Source organism: Panthera leo, chromosome E1, assembly GCF_018350215.1.
Source record: "Panthera leo isolate Ple1 chromosome E1, P.leo_Ple1_pat1.1, whole genome shotgun sequence".
NCBI lineage: Eukaryota > Metazoa > Chordata > Mammalia > Carnivora > Felidae > Panthera > Panthera leo.
In genome coordinates, this window is record NC_056692.1 from 18580229 (window position 1) to 18597621 (window position 17393).

Genomic DNA, 17393 nt, shown 5'->3' on the forward strand with positions numbered 1-17393 from the left:
CAATGAACAAAACAAAGATTCCTGCTCTCATGGGGCCCCCTTTCCAGTGGGGAAAAACAATGAATAAACAATGAATAAATATAGGATGTGAAGTTAAGGTCTAGGGCAGGATAAGGGGGATCAGGAGGGCCAGGGGAAGGAAGGGCTGTAATTTTAAGTAAGGGTGATAAGGCTGGCCTCAATGAGGAGGTAACATATGAGCAAAGCTGTCAAGGAGGAGCACAAGTGAGTCATGGGGCTACCTGGAGGAAAGATTGTCCATGCAAGGCTTTGGTTTGCTCCTAAATTAGGCAGATTCCAAAGTTTCCTCCCTCCCTCCCTTCCTCTTCTCTTCCTCCATTTCTTTTCTTTTCTTTTCTTTTCTTCTTTCCTTTCTTCTTTCCTTCCTTCTTTCCTTCTTCCCTTCCTTCCTTCCTTTCTTCTTCCCTTCCCACCATACCCCAGACACTCTCACCCCCTATAATTCTCCTCTCACCGAGAAACCAAGGACAGATGCATTCAGCTGCTGAGAGCTCTCCAGGCCTCTCAAAACAGGACTTGGACATCTTCAGAAATGCCCCCTATATCACAGTACAGATGGGAATTTAGTGATGGATTGTCTCTCTAATATTAGAACCTCATAGATGCCCCCAGATGAAATTAAATTTTAAGATGTTCACTCCAACTATTTTCGCTTCATCCCAACTAACCCCTATCTTCTGAGGCCTTTGATGGACATTTTAATTAAATCATGAAGAGCCCTTTGTCCCCTAAAAAGGAGGATTGAATCCTCCCCATCCCTCTGTCTCTCTCCACTTCCCCCTTGCCCTGACTGCTGAGGAATGTGCTTTGTCCCCAGCAGGGTGTTGGGATGGCAGGACCCTGTCCTGGATGTGGTCTCCACCCCCAATCCCCCTCCTAGATTCAGAGGAGGCTTTCCGGTAAAGGGACGCACGCATGCATTCATTCATTTCCAGTTTCATGTCCCACTGGGGCATTTCAACCTAAACACGTCTGACTTCGAGCTTCTGATCTAACCCTGCCCTTAAAGCAGCTCCTCCTTCTGTCTTTACTGCCTTAGTAAGTAGCATCCATGCCTCTCGGTCCCAGCACCCAGAAGCCTGAGCATCACCAGGATACTTCCCTCATTCTCCACATTCATCCATCAGCAAGTCTCATGGGTCTCGTCTCCAAAGCATAAACTGGTCAGCCACTCTGCACCTTTCCCCATAGTAACATGGAGATGATAGTATCGCTACCTCAGAGGTTTGTTTAAAGGGGATAGGAGTACCCGTATGTAAAGAACCATGTCTGGCACATAGTAAGAACTAAATACGTGTTGGGCAACAGAGAGCATGGTGTTGGCTGTGTCCCTATCCTTTAGCCAGGGAGTAGCTCATGATATTATTATGCTTTTAATGCTACATGTTTTAATTTGAGTGCAGGAAATACTACATAAAAATACAATAAAGGAAAAATGTTATCTTTACCAAAGAAAAGAATAAATGATATGGAAAATAATAATGATATGGAAAAAGTGTTCATTCACATCTATGATTGTTAAGCAAAACCAAAAAGCATGCTAGAAAACAGTATGTAGGGGTGCCTGGGTGGCTCACTGGTTAAGCGTCCCATGTCGGTTCAGGTTGTGATCTCACAATTCGTGGGTTTGAGTCCCGCATCGGGCTCTGTGCTGATAGCTCGGAGCTTGCAGTTTGCTTTGGATTCTGTATCTCTTTCTCTCTCCCTTTCTGCCTCTGCCCCACTCACGCTCAGTTTCTCTCTCTCTCTCTCTCTCTCAAAAATAAATAAGCATTAAAAAAATTTAAAAGCCAGTATTATGCCATTGACCTCATTTTTGTAAAAAAAAAAAAAAAAATGTGTGTGTATGTGTTACCAAATATTAATAGTGTAACTATTAAGTTACACTCTAGGTGGATTACATAGGGTTTTAATTGTCCTTTTGTTGCTCTATAAATTCTATATAACTCTTTTTCTTTAAGTTTATTGATTCTTGAGTGAGAGAGAGAGCGCGCACATGTGTGAGCGGGGGAGGGGCAGAGAGCTAGGGGCCAGAGGATCTGAACTGGGCTCTGCGCTGACAGCAGACAGCCCGATGCAGGGCTCGAACTCACGAACCTCGAGATCATGACCTGAGCTAAAGTGGGACGCTCACCAACTAAACCTCCCAGGTGCCCCAATTCTATATAACTCTTATAGTAAAAGGAAAAGTCAACCAAATAAAAGTCAGCATTGCCATACCATTTGGTAGTTCTCATACAACTACATGATGAGGGATCCACACTCCTTGGCATAGCATCTGAGAGCCCCGTGATCTGATTCCTTGTGTGGTCTAGTCCCTCCCGATCCCTGCCCCCCAGTCTCCTCTTCAGCCATACAGAACTACTTAGAATTCCCAGCCCCAGCCTGACTTTTCAGGCCTCCATGGCTTTGCACATGCTATGCCCTTTGCCTTGAACTTCCTTTGTAAGCCTTGTCAGCTTGGTGAATATGTTCTTCAAACATGTAACAACATGTAAGACTTTGCTTTGCAAGAAGCACTTTTAAGAGGCTAAAAGACTGGGAGAACATACTCGCAAATCACACGTGGGACAAAGGATTCCTACCCAGAGCGTATGAAGAATTCACGAAACTCAGCAGTAAGAAAACAATTAGCAAATTTTAAAAAATGAGCCAAAGACTTGAACAGACACTTCACCAACGATATGCAGATGGTAAATAAGTGCATGGAAAGATACGCAGCATCATTAGTCAATAGGGGAAATGCAAAACCACAATGAGATACCTCCACACAGCTATTAGAACAGCTAAATCAACAAAAACCTGACAGTACCAAGTGCTGGCTGGTGTGTGGTTACCGGAGCGGTCATACTTTGTTGGCGGAAATGTGAGTAGTATGGCCGCCCTTGAAAACAGCCTAGAGGTTTCTCATACACGTACCACGTGACCCAGCAGTTTCACTCTCAGGTATTCAACCCAGAGAAACTAAACTTACGTTCACACAAAAGCCTGCACACAAAGGTTTATAGCAGCTCTTCTCATAATTGTCAAAAACGGGAAACCACCCAAATGCTTTCAGTGGGTGAATAGACTGTGATTCATCCACACAGTAGATTACTCTTTAGCAACGAAACAGAGCAAACTATCCATACCCGACGATGTGGATGATTCTCAAAGGCATTATGCTGGGTGGAGAAAATCAGCCTCAAAAGGGCACGATTCCATTTACATGACAGTTTAGGAAAAGCAAAACTATAGGGACAGAGAACATATCAGTGGTTACCCGGGGGTGAGGGTTGGGGTAGGGTGTGACTACCAAGGGCAGCATGATGTCCGAGTTCCCCAGGGGCCGATTTTGGGGGGTGACGGAACCGTTCTGCATCCTGAGTATAGTGGTGGTGATGGGAACCTACATAAGCATTAAAACTCATAGACCTGTACCCCCAGAGGAAAAAAATGTCAATGCTAATTTGAAAAGCAAAACAAAACCCAACCTGACGCAGACACTTGTCACTCGGGTTAGGACAGGGAGAGCATTTTCACACAGCCTGCACACCTAGCGTGCGGAAAATGGAGTGGAAACTGAGAAGCTCTCTGGAGCTTCCAACAGGTCAGGTGGTAAACGCCGCGTAACTTCATGCCCACGTGGGACCTTCTCAATTGTGGGGAGAGAAAGCCCCAGTCTCTGGGTTCCCCAGGGGGACAGATGGCTCCGCCAAACAATCATGAAACTTGAGTTTGCTCGAGCCACTACGAGTCCGTGAAAGCAGATTGCCTTTTCAACAGGAATTTCAGCAAAGCGCTCTGCTTCCTCCAAGCCCCAGAAAATGTGCTATCGGGGTACTTTCCGGCATGACAGCTTATCATAGTCTCCTTCTTCCTCAATCATCCATCAAACAGCTGCTCATGTTTTTTACCACGAAATAGGAGACTCCCTCAATAAAGCAGCAGTATCTGTGTGAGGCTCCCTTAGGGAGCCGGGGAAATGCAAACCCCTCCCAGGTTCCTTCGGGGAATAAGAGCTTATTGTAGAATTCTCTGGGCAATAAGGAAGCTGGGCAGCTGGACCATGGCCAGGTGTCACGCAGCCCGAGGGGAGTTTGGCACCCTGAGTGCTGTCCTGCTCAAGGCCTGGGCTTTCTCCACACTGCCTGGCTGGGAGTCCTGCCCTCCACTCCCCACCTCAGGGTGCTGCTTACTTGTGGCTTCTTCTGCCCCTGGCTCCCCTTCTCCATCTTCTGTCTGGGTGGGGGGGGGGGGTCTTTTGGACACCTGCCTACTATCAACCGCTTCTCCCCCATCTCCAGTTCAAACCCTCGGAGGCAGAGGGCCCACCAGGGCCACTGGCTGCCCCAGGGAGACAGGCACACCCTTGTCCAATCAACTGGGAAGGGTCACATGACCCCCAGTGGGGAGACTGAGGCCCAGGAAACCTCTCAGAAGTGACTGGGCCAGGGCAGTTGTCCTGATGCTTCTAGAAGAAGTCTCTCTGGATAGAAGTTAAGGTTTTTTGTTTTTTTTTTTTTAAGTTTATTTATTTTGAGACAGAGGAAAAGAGAGCAGGGGAGGGGCACAGAGAGAGAGAGAGAGAGAGAGAGAGAGAGAGAGAGAATCCCAAGCAGGCTTCTTGCTATCAGCGCCAAGCCCGACATGAATCTTGATCCCACGGACCTAGAGATCATGACCTGAGCCAAAATCAAGAAGAGTTGGACGTTTAACCAAATGAGCCACCCAGGCGCCCCAGGAGTTAAGTGTTAACGACAAAAACAATTCATACAGAATTACAGACACAACAAGAGCCTGGGACAAAGTTGCAATCACAAAGCTGCCCATGTTTTGTGGGACCCAAGGAATTTAACAAAAATCCCCTACCCCTGGACAAGCAGGCAAGACTAACTCCATTTTGTGCTACACCCACCATGTCATGTATAACCCCCACATGACCTACTTATTGCTTAAGACACTCCCCCACCCTAGTCAAGCCGCTGAGCACACCCTTACTGGAAACCGGCTCATATAGGAATGCAGAACCCCTAACCGCCAAAGAATGTAAACCGCGCCTTTTGCCTGCCAAACTTGTGCGCCAATTCTGACCAGAGTGATAGGCTAGTTCAAACAGTTACTATAGGGTAAATTGTAATTCAATTGGCCATCTGCGTGTGGACTGACATGACTATGCAACTTTCTGTGTGTGTTACAATCTCATTGGCCATTGGCTCCTATAAAACTGCTACGCCTCTTAACCTAGGGGTCCAAGTCCCTGCTCCACTGTGTCGGGTATACTGGGGCCCAAGTTTGAGCTTGCAAATAAACCCTCGTGCGTTTGCATCGGTATCGGCTCCTTGGTGGTCTCTCGGATTCGAAATCGGGGGCATTACAGTTTGTCTTTATTTTCTCCACCTCTCTCAATCCACTGCCTGCTTGGGCTAAAAGAGAGAACATGTATTCCCCCTCTGCCCCAACACACATTCTGTTCCCTTTTTACAAAAAAAAACATTTTTTTTTAATGTTTGTGTATTTTTTTTTTAATGTTTTATTTATTTTTGAGACAGAGAGAGACAGAGCATGAGCAGGGGAGGGGCAGGGAGACAGGGAGACACAGAATTGGAAGCAGGCTCCGGGCTCTGAGATATCAGCATAGAGCCTGACGCAGGGCTCGAACTCACAGACCGTGAGATCGTGACCTGAGCTGAAGTCGGACGCTTAACCGACTGAGCCACCCAGACGCCCCTGTTTGTGTATTCTTGAGAGAGAGACAGAGTGTGAGCAGAGGAGGGGCAGACAGAAAAGGAGACACAGAATCCGAAGCAGGCTCTAGGCTCTGAGCTGTCAGCACAGAGCCCGATGCAGGGCTTGAATCACGAGACCATAACCTGAGCCGAAGTCAGATGCTTAACTGACTGAGCCACCCAGGTGCCCCTCCTTTCCTTCTTGATGAGGGCCCCTGAGGTCACCTGGCAACTTACACAGCAACCTCATGAGGTGTGTGTCACCACTGTCCCCATGTTACATGCATCAGGGAACACGCTCACTGGAGTCACTCAGATGAGCCAAGAATCTCCCCTTTAAAGGGGCTCATGGCCTCTTGGAGTGGCAGTGGCTGCCTCTCCCGGGCCCCCCATAATTCTAGGGTCTCCCGGGATGGGGGCAGAGCCAATGGCTGCCACCACCCCAGCCATTTCAGCAATTTATTTTGTCCTTGTCCTCTTTCTCTCCTGACATTTTAACTGTCCCAACCAACAGATTACTTAGGTGACACAGAAACTATCCAACAGACAGCTCACCTCACAGGGTGAATATAGGTCATTGCTCTTACAGTCCTCATGCCTGAGCCTGGGCGCAGATGCGACTATTTTCTCTACTGAGCCTTAAAATCCTCCACGCTGTGAGGCTCTGAGTAGCCTTGGCTGTTTAGGTTGGTCCTGGAATCTGGAAAACCCTTCTGTGAGGTTTGCCTGTGGAGCTGTGGTTGAGTCCCTATGGGCTCTTCTCAGGTGCGCCCCCCCCAAATCCCTACCCCCTCCAAGGCCCTAAATGAGAGGCTCAGGAATCCGGAAAGTGGGAGTACTAAAGGATACAAATGGCTGGGAAGAAATCCCCTCCGGGGGCCAGTGCTAATCTTCCCAGGAATGTCTGCAACTCCCACCCACTCAGTGACCCTCCACTGCCCGGCAGCAGCTTCCTGCCGTATAGGAATCTCTCTTGCCTGTCTTTCTCCCTCCGCCCTTCCACTGCCCCACCCCCCACGCCTTCTCCAGCCCTTTTCCAGTAGTTAATTAATGCATCAACATTTGTGCACATATTGGACAGACCTCTGAGAAAACAGACTGGAAAAAGGAAACGCCCACCACACTGCGCCCTGTGCAGGCAATGTATGCGCATTCCCGTATTCTGTCATCCCACAGTCTGGGCTTATTATTTCCACTTCCTGGAAGAGGAAACTGAGGCTTAAAGGGGTTCCAGAGCTTGCCCCATCCAGAAAGGGGTCCTGTACACAGCCTCTCCATGGCTCTCGGGGAGTCCAAGTCATCTGCACACTCTGAAGTGCCCAGGAGTGAGGCAAACTGGGTGTCTGGAACCACAGTTTAGGATGGGCTGCAGATTACTACTGTGTGTCCACCCAGCGCAGGCCCCCAGCAACGGGGGAGCGGTCTCTCCTACCAAAACCAGAGCTCATAGATCAGGGACTGGCATTCCTTCTACATGTCCATCCATCCATCCATCCAACCACCCATCCAACCATCCATCCAACCATCCAAAGGCCATTGACCACTGCACAACCACTTGGAAGCTATTATAAAAAAGACAGGCAGGGCGCCTGGGCAGCTCATTCAGTTAAGCGTCTGACTTCAGCTCAGGTCATGATCTCGCGGTTCATGCGTTCAAGCCCGGCGGCAGGCTCTGTGCTGACAGCTCAGAGCCTGGAGCCTGCTTCGGATTCTGTGTCTCCCTCACTTTCTCTGCTCCTCCCCCACTCATTCTCTCTCTCTCTCTCTCTCTCAGAAATAAACATTAAAATTTTTTTTTAATTAAAACAGTTTTAAAAAGACAGGCAATAATAAATGTTGGTGAGGATATGGAGAAATCATAACCCTCACCCACTGCTGGTGGGAGTGTAAAATGGAGCAGCTACTTTGGAAAACAGTCTGGCAGGTCCTCAAAAGGTTAAAGCTTAAGAAACAAGCGAAACATAAAGTTACCCCATGACCCGACAATTCCACTCCTAAGAATGTACCCAAGAGAACTGAAAATATTTGTTCACACAAAAACCTGTATGCAAATTTTTATAGCAGCATTATTCATAATATCCAAACAGTAGAAATGGCCCAAATGACCATCCACTGATGAATGGATAAAAAAAGCTGGTATGTCCATGCAATGGAGTATTATTGGGTTGTAAAAAGAAACAAAGTGTTGATACATCCTGCAACATGCCTAAACCTTGACAACGTTATGCTAAGTGAAAGAAGCCAGACAGGAAAAGACCTATTTCATGACTCCGTTTATATAAAATGCCCAGAATAGGCAAATCCAGAGACAAAGGCAGATTAGTGGTTGCCTAGGGCTGGGGGTTGGAGAAAATGAGGAGTGACTGCTAATGGGTATAAGGTTTCTTTTTGGGGTGATGGAAATGTTCTGGAATTGGATAGAGGTGATGGTTGCACAACCTTGTGAAAATACGAAAAACCACTGACTTGTACACTTGTAAAAGGTGGATTTTATGGCATGTGAATTATATCTTAATTTAAAAAATTTTTATTGAGTATCTACTATATGCCAGGCACGGTGCTGGTACCATGGAGATGTGTGAGACACGGCCTTGGCCTTGGGGTACTTGTGTCTAGGAAAGGAGACAGATGAATGAGCCACAATGCAAAGAGTAGGATCAGTGCTGGGCTGGAGGGGGACACCAGGGAGCTTGGGGTGGAGAGTCAGGGGACCCTTCTAGAGAGGACAATACCATGAAGTAAAACAGACTCTGGAGGGGATTAGAGTTAGCCAGGACAAGTGTGTGGGGTTGGGGAACTGTCTGGAAGGTCAGTCCAGGCAGAGAGAAGAGTGCCTGTAAAGGTATGGCTTGCTGGGGAGTTTCTGGAGAGGCCGGAAGAGCCCTGAGGTGCCCAGATGAGGTAGCAGAGGCACACATATCAGATGCTGAAGGCCCAGTTTCCCTTTTAGAGGAAAGCAGGTGCCTCCCTTGTAAGCTCAGCAGCCAGCCGGGCAGAAGGCCTATCACCCTTCTCTGAGGGCTCTCTGGCAGGTCCTGATCTGTATACACAGCAAGAAAACTTCCTGCTCCCCCCTGCCCCACCCCCAGGCCCACAAGGAAAGTGCAGAGATGGATAAAGAAGAAAATAACTATTGCACATATATCCACCACTCTTCATATTTTAGTATTTTTTTTTTTTCTGTTTTTCCCCCCTGTGCTTTTATTTTATGTGGTGGGGATCATTGTGTGCTACAATCTGACGTTTTTCTAGCTGATATCATAAGCATTGTTCCTTGTCATAAAAAAATTCTTAATAGACTTCACTTCTTTGACTATATTATGGCCCACCCTAAAGCTGGACTCCAAAGCTGGACCAGCATGACTTTATTTTATTATTATTATTTTTTTAATGTTTATTTAGTTTTGGGAGAGGAGAGACAGAGCACAAGCGGGGGAGGGGCAGAGACAGAGGGAGACACAGAATCCAAAGCAGGCTCCAGGCTCTGAGCTGTCAGCACAGAGCCCCACGCAGAGCTCGAACTCATGAGCTGTGAGATTGTGACCTGAGCCGAAGTCGGACGCTTAACCGACTGAGCCACCCAGGCGCTCCTGGACCAGCCTGACTTTCTTAAATGATGACCATTGAGGTTGTTTCGGACTCTCATCCGCAATGATGCCCTGAACATCTTTGTGCACCACGTGGCCAGAATCTGGAGTTGGAAGTGCCCGTTACCGTTCTGCTTTTTGGAGGGCGCTCTGGTCAGGAAGGGGGCTCTCCCCAGAGCACCAGAGACAAGACATCCATGAGGCAGGGCAACTCAGGGAAACCCAGATATCAGAGCTGGAAGGGCTCCAGAGAACCATAACTGAAAACACAGAGGCCCAGAGGGCTCATGTGGCCCAACCAAAGATGGACAGCTTTTTACGGAAGGACCCAAGGGGCTGTGTTAAGCTGGTGGGAAGGCCTTTAGAACTTCTTCTGGGATTAGCATCCAGCATCCTCAGAGGCTGAAGCTGGGGAGAAAGTGACCACACACTTGTCTTCCTCCTCCGTTTGGCCTAGCCCTCACCCACCTGTCCCATGCAGCCTGTGTTTTGCCCACATCTCTCATTCCAGGGCACCCTGTGAGTTCCAGCTACCAGCAGCTACATCTCTGGGCCTATGGGCTTTTCCAGAACCAAGGAAGGCCACAGGGCCACAATCCCCCTGGCAGCAGCCTCAACCAGTGACTCTCTGGCTGCAAACAGCCAGCAGTCTTGTCCCTCCGATGGTGCTCTCTACTGTATCCTATGTTTCCCTGTGGAATTGAACTCCAGTTGCCCGTTGTGGCAACTGGCTTAATGTTACAACCCTTGATGGCTGCCTGCCCTTCCCCATTTCCCTACTGATGTCCCCTGCATGTCCCAAATATACTACTTGTAACTGAATCCTTGTACCTTGAAGTTACCTTGCCTCGGGGGCTGCCCGGATGCCACTCTATGTATTAATCCTCAACCCAGGAAGCAGCATAGAAGGGCAGAGAAAAGAAAATGTTCTGGGGAGCGTCAAAAATAAAGCTGACCCTTAAAGAAAATTCCTGGCTGGAATGCCCCTGTGAGCTGGTCAGGTCCTTACGCACTGGGCCGGCCCGGCCAGTGAAGTCACAGGCCTGTGCCAGCCACCATGAGTCACACTCCAGGGACTCAGGGAGTAAAGCCGCCCATCTTCTGGGCCACCTTAGGTCTGTCCACCCCCAGGTGACCACCTGGGCATTTCCAACAAAAATCCCTCTGCTTCTGTCATCTCCAAGTCATTCAAGGGGTCCACAGTCAGGGAGACCTTGTCTACCCAGTGGCTGGAATTTTGTGTGACTCACACCCTCCAGTGGTCAGTCGGCAAATAACGTGGGGCTCAGGGGCTGGGGGCTTGCTTGAGACCCGATGCCTTTAGGGTATCCCAGCTGGGAGGATCCTTAGAAAGCCTCTTCCCTGGTGCCTTCCTCTGTCAGGTGAGGGGAGGGAAACCTTACTAGGACGCGTGACTTGCCCTGAGTCCCACACGAGCATGTGTGTGCACGCGTAGTTGCTGACAAGTCAGACTTGCATACACGCGAGTGTATGTTCCTTGCAGGTGTGTGTGTGTTCCACCTTCAGGAATTCTTGTCACACCTGCATGCCACATATACTATCATTTGCTTAAATATTTTTTTCCTTAAAACGACTCTTTTTTTTGAACTTAAAAAAATGTATTTCTTTTTTTTTTTTTTTATGTTTATTTTTGAGAGAGACAGAGTGTGAGTTGGGGAGGGGGCACAGAGAGGGAGACACAGAATCCGAAGCAGGCTCCAGGCTCTGAGCTGTCAGCATAGATCCCGTCACAGGGCTCGAACTCACAAGCTGTGAGATCATAACCTGAGCCGAAGTCAGCCGCCCAACCGACTGAGCCACCCAGGCGCCCCCAAAAAATGTAATCTAAAATAAATGTTTATCATTTTCTGCAAGTTGAAAAACCAGTAAATGGTCACAGACAGCAATCACATCCATGAAAACTTTAACTGTAAAAATAAAAATAAGGCGATTCCAGGTATGACCCCTAAGGAGTGCCCTAAATACATTGACCACACTTTGGGAGACATGTCATTTGACCCGGGTTACCCAGATCACCTTGCCTGTCGCATCATCTGTAAGGACATCTCCTGAGCGCCTACTGTGTGCTGAGTGCTGAGGTTATAAGACACTCAGGGGAGAGACCAGATATATAAGCAACCACGTCACCATCTGAAAGGGGGTTGGTATCGGTGAACCTTGGGGAGGAGAAAGAAGCAGGAGGATGGACCAGATGAGTGCAAGGGAGGTTGGGGACCTTCTGGACTGGAAGAAGGGGAGACTTGGGAATGAGACACTCTCAGCTTCCCCATCTCCTAGGAAAGGAACTGTTAGTATCTCTTGGGTGCCTGGCACTTTGAAGACAGGATCTCATTTTATCCTGGGGAAAACCATACAAAGGAGCTCTCACTGCAGCTAAAGAGCCTGAGGCTGGGGACTTGGCCAAGTTCACCTGGCTGAGCCAGGAGTGAAACACAGTCCAGTCTGGCTTCACAGCCACATGCGTACAGGGTGGGGATGGTAAACCCGAGTGTTGGAGACCCTGCAGAAATGCCACCGCCCAGCAGTCAGCCATGGCAGCGCTTGCCTGAAGGACTGCAGTCCCCATGAGCCCTGCTCACCTGGAGGCCAGGCGCCCTCAGCATCTGAGCAGCACAGCCACGCACTTTGTGCGGTACTGTCCCCTAGGGGGCAGCTCCTTTGCTTCAGCACAGGAAGACGCAGGACTGCATTTCTGGCCGTCCAGTTCTGATGGATGGTCCTTGAGACAGTGGGCCACCTCCTTGAGCCTCAGTGCCCCATCTGTAAGACTGGAAATGTGGCCCCTTCATTGCAGGGTTGTGGTGAGGTAGGGTAAAGTGCTGTGCACATAGTAAGTACACAAATCCTCCATGCAATCAATGTTTGACCACCTACCGTATAGCACAGAAATGCAGAGATAAATGTGACAGAGTCCTCCTGTCCTTGTGGAGCTTAGCATACAGAGAAGGGTGGCCCTCTTTCCCTTATTATAACACATATTCTGAGAGTGAGGAAGACAAGGGCTGTGTCTTTGGAATCACCCCTTTGTCCACCATCATGCTGAGTCCTACCTAATGGGCACCCCATGAGTACATGGCGTAGGAACAACCCGCCTTTAGAGTCTGAGAGTTCTGGGTTCAAATCCCAACTCAGCCCCTTCCTGGGTAACTCAGGCAAGTCACTTTCCCTCTTTAAACTGCAGCTTCCTGGGGCGCCTGGGTGGCGCAGTCGGTTAAGCGTCCGACTTCAGCCAGGTCACGATCTCGCGGTCTGTGAGTTCGAGCCCCGCGTCAGGCTCTGGGCTGATGGCTCGGAGCCTGGAGCCTGTTTCCGATTCTGTGTCTCCCTCTCTCTCTGCCCCTCCCCCGTTCATGCTCTGTCTCTCTCTGTCCCAAAAATAAATAAAAAACGTTGAAAAAAAAAATTTTTAACTGCAGCTTCCTCCTCTGTACAGTAACTCCCTCAAAGAGCCATTGAGAGGATCCCATGGGGGCTTCTGTGAAGCAGGGGCATGGGGCAGGGACCCCTCTGCCCCTTCCTGGGGGGTCCCTGCACCTGCCTTGTATTGCACAGCACTGGCAACAGACACTGGTATGGGGAGAGAACGTTCAACCCAAGGTAATCCTCCGCTCTTCCCTCGGCCTCAGTTTCCCACCCCCTTCCTGCTACTTGTCCTCTTTGCCCCCGGGGTATGCTCACTTGCAGTGAAATGGGCAGGTACACAGGGCACACGAGGTGGGGAGTCATCTGGATTCAGTGAGACCTTGGTCTCAGACCTGGGCCGAGCCTCAGCTCTGCCTTTTATCAGCTGAGTGACACTGGGCTGGTTGCTCAACCTTCCTGTGCCTCAGTTTCCCTACTTGTGAAATTGGCTAGATAATAGTGCCTTCCTCGCCAAGGGCTGCTGGAGCTATTGACTAAGACGAGCAGTAAGCTCAGGGCTTGGCTGTAGTTACGTGGTTCGTGGTGGCTGTAATTCTCATGCTGGGGAATTCTTATTACAGGACAGTGGCGGGGGGGGGGGGGTGGGGGTGGGGAAGAGTCCAAGAAAGGCAGTGGGGTGTGGTGCGGGAGGCTTGCTCCCCTGGAACCCTGTCCTGATTGTCCCCTTTGCAGGGCTTGACAGGCTGGAGGAGGTGTGGAAGGGGGACTCCAGCCTGCGAGCTGGAACTCTAGGGTTTTAGCCTCGCCGCTGCCGAACTGTGTGATCCTGGACAAATTCAACTTCGCTGGGCCTCCATTTCCCCGTCTACAAAACTAGGCTAGTAATAACACCCACCTCACGGGCTGTTGTGCAGATCGGGTGGCTGATCCATGAAAGTGCCTTGCTTGGTCACCGTGCCCTCTGAGCATTATTTTTGTAGAAAGAGCTTCAACGTGGCTACCTGCCGAGGCCCCAGTGGAGCTGAGGCACCTCCACAGCCTGGCGCAGGAGCAGATTAATTTTATTTGATGGAAAATCAGTCCCAGGATGATGAGACTGAGGAATGCCAGTGGGGCTTGCTATAGGCGTGGTGTCCCAGATGCCCTGGTAATAAAAGGAGGAGGTGCTCTCTGTGGAGGCCTCAGAACCTCTACCTCCCCCCACCTTGCCAGGGGCCCACCTGTCCCTGCCTGCTCTTCAAGGTGCTCTCTGATTTCTCCTTGGCAGCATTCACTGGCCACATCCATCATCAGAAGAGGCCCAGGAATGTGGCCCGTTGGGTGAGCAGGGCCAAGGGCAGGCCCAGAGAGCCAGCCCTAGACCCTGCGTGCAGATGAGCTCAGGGGGGTGGAGGGGATCAGGGCCACGGCTTGTTCCAGCTCCAAGGCTTCCTGCTGTGTGACCCTGGGGGATCTCTTAACCTCTCTGTGTGTCACCATCCTCACAGTTACAGTCACTCGCTTTCTTACTGTTGGGACTAAGTATTGGGATAGTAGTGATTATGACTATACTAAAGATCATGAATATGCTAAAAACCACGGACATGTGCACTTGAGAATAATTAAAATGGTGAGTTTTTTTTCCCCTGGTGAGTTTTCCCCCAATAAAAAAAAATAAATGAGTGCCATGTGACAGAAAGAAAACTGGGGATTCATGTTCGTGATGGGGTGCTAACACTCTGGAAGAGAGAGTCTGTGTCCCCCACTTGCTCTTTGTCAAAAGGCGAATTGTTATTCTCTGACCCACAGCGGGGCCCAAACATTCTTGCTTGGCTGCCTTTTTGCTCCGTAGCTCAAAGCATTTTCATGGTTCTCATCCACTCGCTTTGATCTTGGCCACCGTGGGTTGTGTGAGAAGTCAGGCCTGGAGAGGAGGGCTGTCTATTCTGAGGTCACACAGCAGCTCACTAGTGGGGCTGCCCCTCGAATCGAAGACCTTTCAGATTAAAAAAAAATTTTTTTTTCACGCTTATTTATTTCTGAGAGACAGAAAGAGACAGAGCACGAGCAGGATAGAGGCAGAGAGAGAGGGAGACAGAATCCAAAGCGGGCTCTAGGCTCTGAGCTATCAGCACAGAGCCCGACGCAGGGCTTGATCCCATGAACCGCAGGATCATGATCTGAGCCGAAGTCGGATGCTTAACCGACTGAGTCACCCAGTCACCCCTCAAACCCAGGACCTCTCAGACCCATCGCAGCCACGTCTGCAAAGCCTGGTGCTCAGGTTGGGCAGTGACTGCTGACCTGAACCCTGCCAGGGACCAAGAACACCGCGGGTTGACACACGCTGTGTTAGAGCAGGCCCCAAGGTGACGGGGCAGCCTTGACGCTCAGGCTGGCGATGGGAGCAGAACACAAAGGAACAGGGAAAGGAAACAAATGGTCCCGCTGTCACCCTGCACCAGGCACTCCAGAGGCCCGTTGCTTGGTACCTCTCACCACTCTTTTAGCTAATGCCTCCCGAGGGTCCAGTCTGTGCCGATCGGTGGGTGTTTGGGATACTGGGTGGTGAGAATGCCTACCCCCAGCAGCTCATGATTTATTGGGGAGACAGGAGACCTGGGTTCTGTCCTGACCCTGCCACGGATTTGCTGAGACTTCAGATGCATCAGCTTCCATACCTATCCAGAGGGATGGAATCAAAGAAGGCCAACTGGGCAGTCTGGACAGTCTACCAGGCAGCTGGACAGTCATAAACGCCATGCACTTCAAGGGGTCATGTAAAGGGAGGCCTCTTGCACAGGAAAGCCTACAGCAAGGTAAGGAGGACACGGAGACACTCCCAGGAGCTGCAAGCAGGAGAGTTCCTCTTCACTAGGGATGGGAGCATCTGGGATCAAGCCAGGGCACCAACCTCAAGTGAAGGGCAACGCACACACATTCTGGGTGTGACCGTGCATCCAAGGCCCGACTGTCACATGTTTAATAGCTCAAATAACTGAATATCTGCATTTCCTGAGGCAAAACCAACCGGGTGCTCTGATGCTGAGTCCATGGGATTCTAGAGGATTCCACGAATGGCAAATAGTAGTACCCATCTCATGAGACTGCTAGAGGTGTTAAAGGAATTAGCACACGTATTTGCAGCAAGAATAGCCAAATATGTGGAAGCAGTTACAGGGAATAGGGATTAGAGTGAGGCAAACTCCTAATCATCCCTTAAGACCCTGTCCTGGTGCCCTCTCCCTTTTGAACCATCCCTGAGTAATGTAGATTCAGCTACTTCAGCCACGCCATCCCTCCATCACTGCCTGTATCACTCTGTACCATAATTATCCATCATTCTTTTCTCTAAGCTTTGCACTCGCTGAGCCCAGGGAAACAGTGTCTTTCCTCAAGCAGATTGGTGTCCCTAAACTGAACTTGCTAAAGCCTGAATGAAGGATGGCTTTGGCATGTTGAAACTCATTGCAGCCTACTCCTGTTTTTCATTCATCCATTCCACAAAGATCTTTGAGCTTCTCTTCGTGGTTTTTTTGGGACTCAGTTTATCTTAAACGAGTTCCATCCATCATAATGCTGCATTTAATTTGGGATGGGAAGGAAGGAGACAAATGGAGGGTGACAGTGATGTGTTAGGATGATGAAACATTTCCAGGATGGTGGAAACAATCCATACCATACAGGAATACCGGATTGGAAGTATTAAAATAAATGGAAGTATAAGAAATGATAATTTTCCACAGAAGAACGTATAAGAGAATTTCTGTTACAAAAAAGGAATTTTTTTTCCCTGTAGAAAATTATTCTACCAATTATTCTCTGAGGGTGAGACATAGTGACTCCAACATCTGAGAGATCTCTCTGTGCCACTGACTCCCCTTCCTTTCCCCCAAACGCAAGCTGAATATTTCAGTGACCTGTTTGGAACACTGGCATCATCCAGCATCACTGGACTTCTGTAACCTGGGCATTTTCCAGTGTGTTCCATGCTGTCAACATTCCCCAGCTTCCTGGACCCCTGCCACCAACTGGAAAACTAAGAGGCCAGACGGGAATTAACCAGAGCGCTCCCTGCTGAGGAAAAAAAGTACCCAGATGCTGAAATCCAGGCAATATGGCTTAGCTAAATAAAATCTGGCTCCACGATGACTCCTGTATCAGACCCCACCCCCACCCCACCCTGCTGATCAGCTGCCACCAAGGACCTGGGACCAGGAAGCAGTCGGTTTACGGAGGATGCACCACATAGGGTGATGTAACAGCAGGAGCAGGTCACCCACAGACCAGGAGCCCCAGTCATAAATTAGCAAACTGTATGTCCAGCTGGGGACACTCCCTTTGGAAACAAAAAAAAAAACAGACCTTTATGCAAAAACGGCTCCCTGGATGACACTGGGTGGGTATAAATATAACTTAGCTGCCGGTGTGCTCATAACTTTGCGGTCAGTTGAGCCTGAGACTTTCTGGCCCCAAAGAACTCAGCATCGCTGGTCTGAGATCTCTCAGTCACCCTCGGTGAGGCGCCCGGGCAATTTGAAGTGGTTCCCAAGGCCTCAGGCACAGGTCTCCCCGGCGTGCTTGTCCGTACCCTGCTGAGGCAGCGTGGCCAGCGGCGAGGTGAGGTGAGCTGTCTTCATTTCTGGGGAAGCTACTGTTTTGAGGGAGTTTTGCTTCTTCCGGTTTGGGAAGGTCCAGAAAACTGTGGGAATTT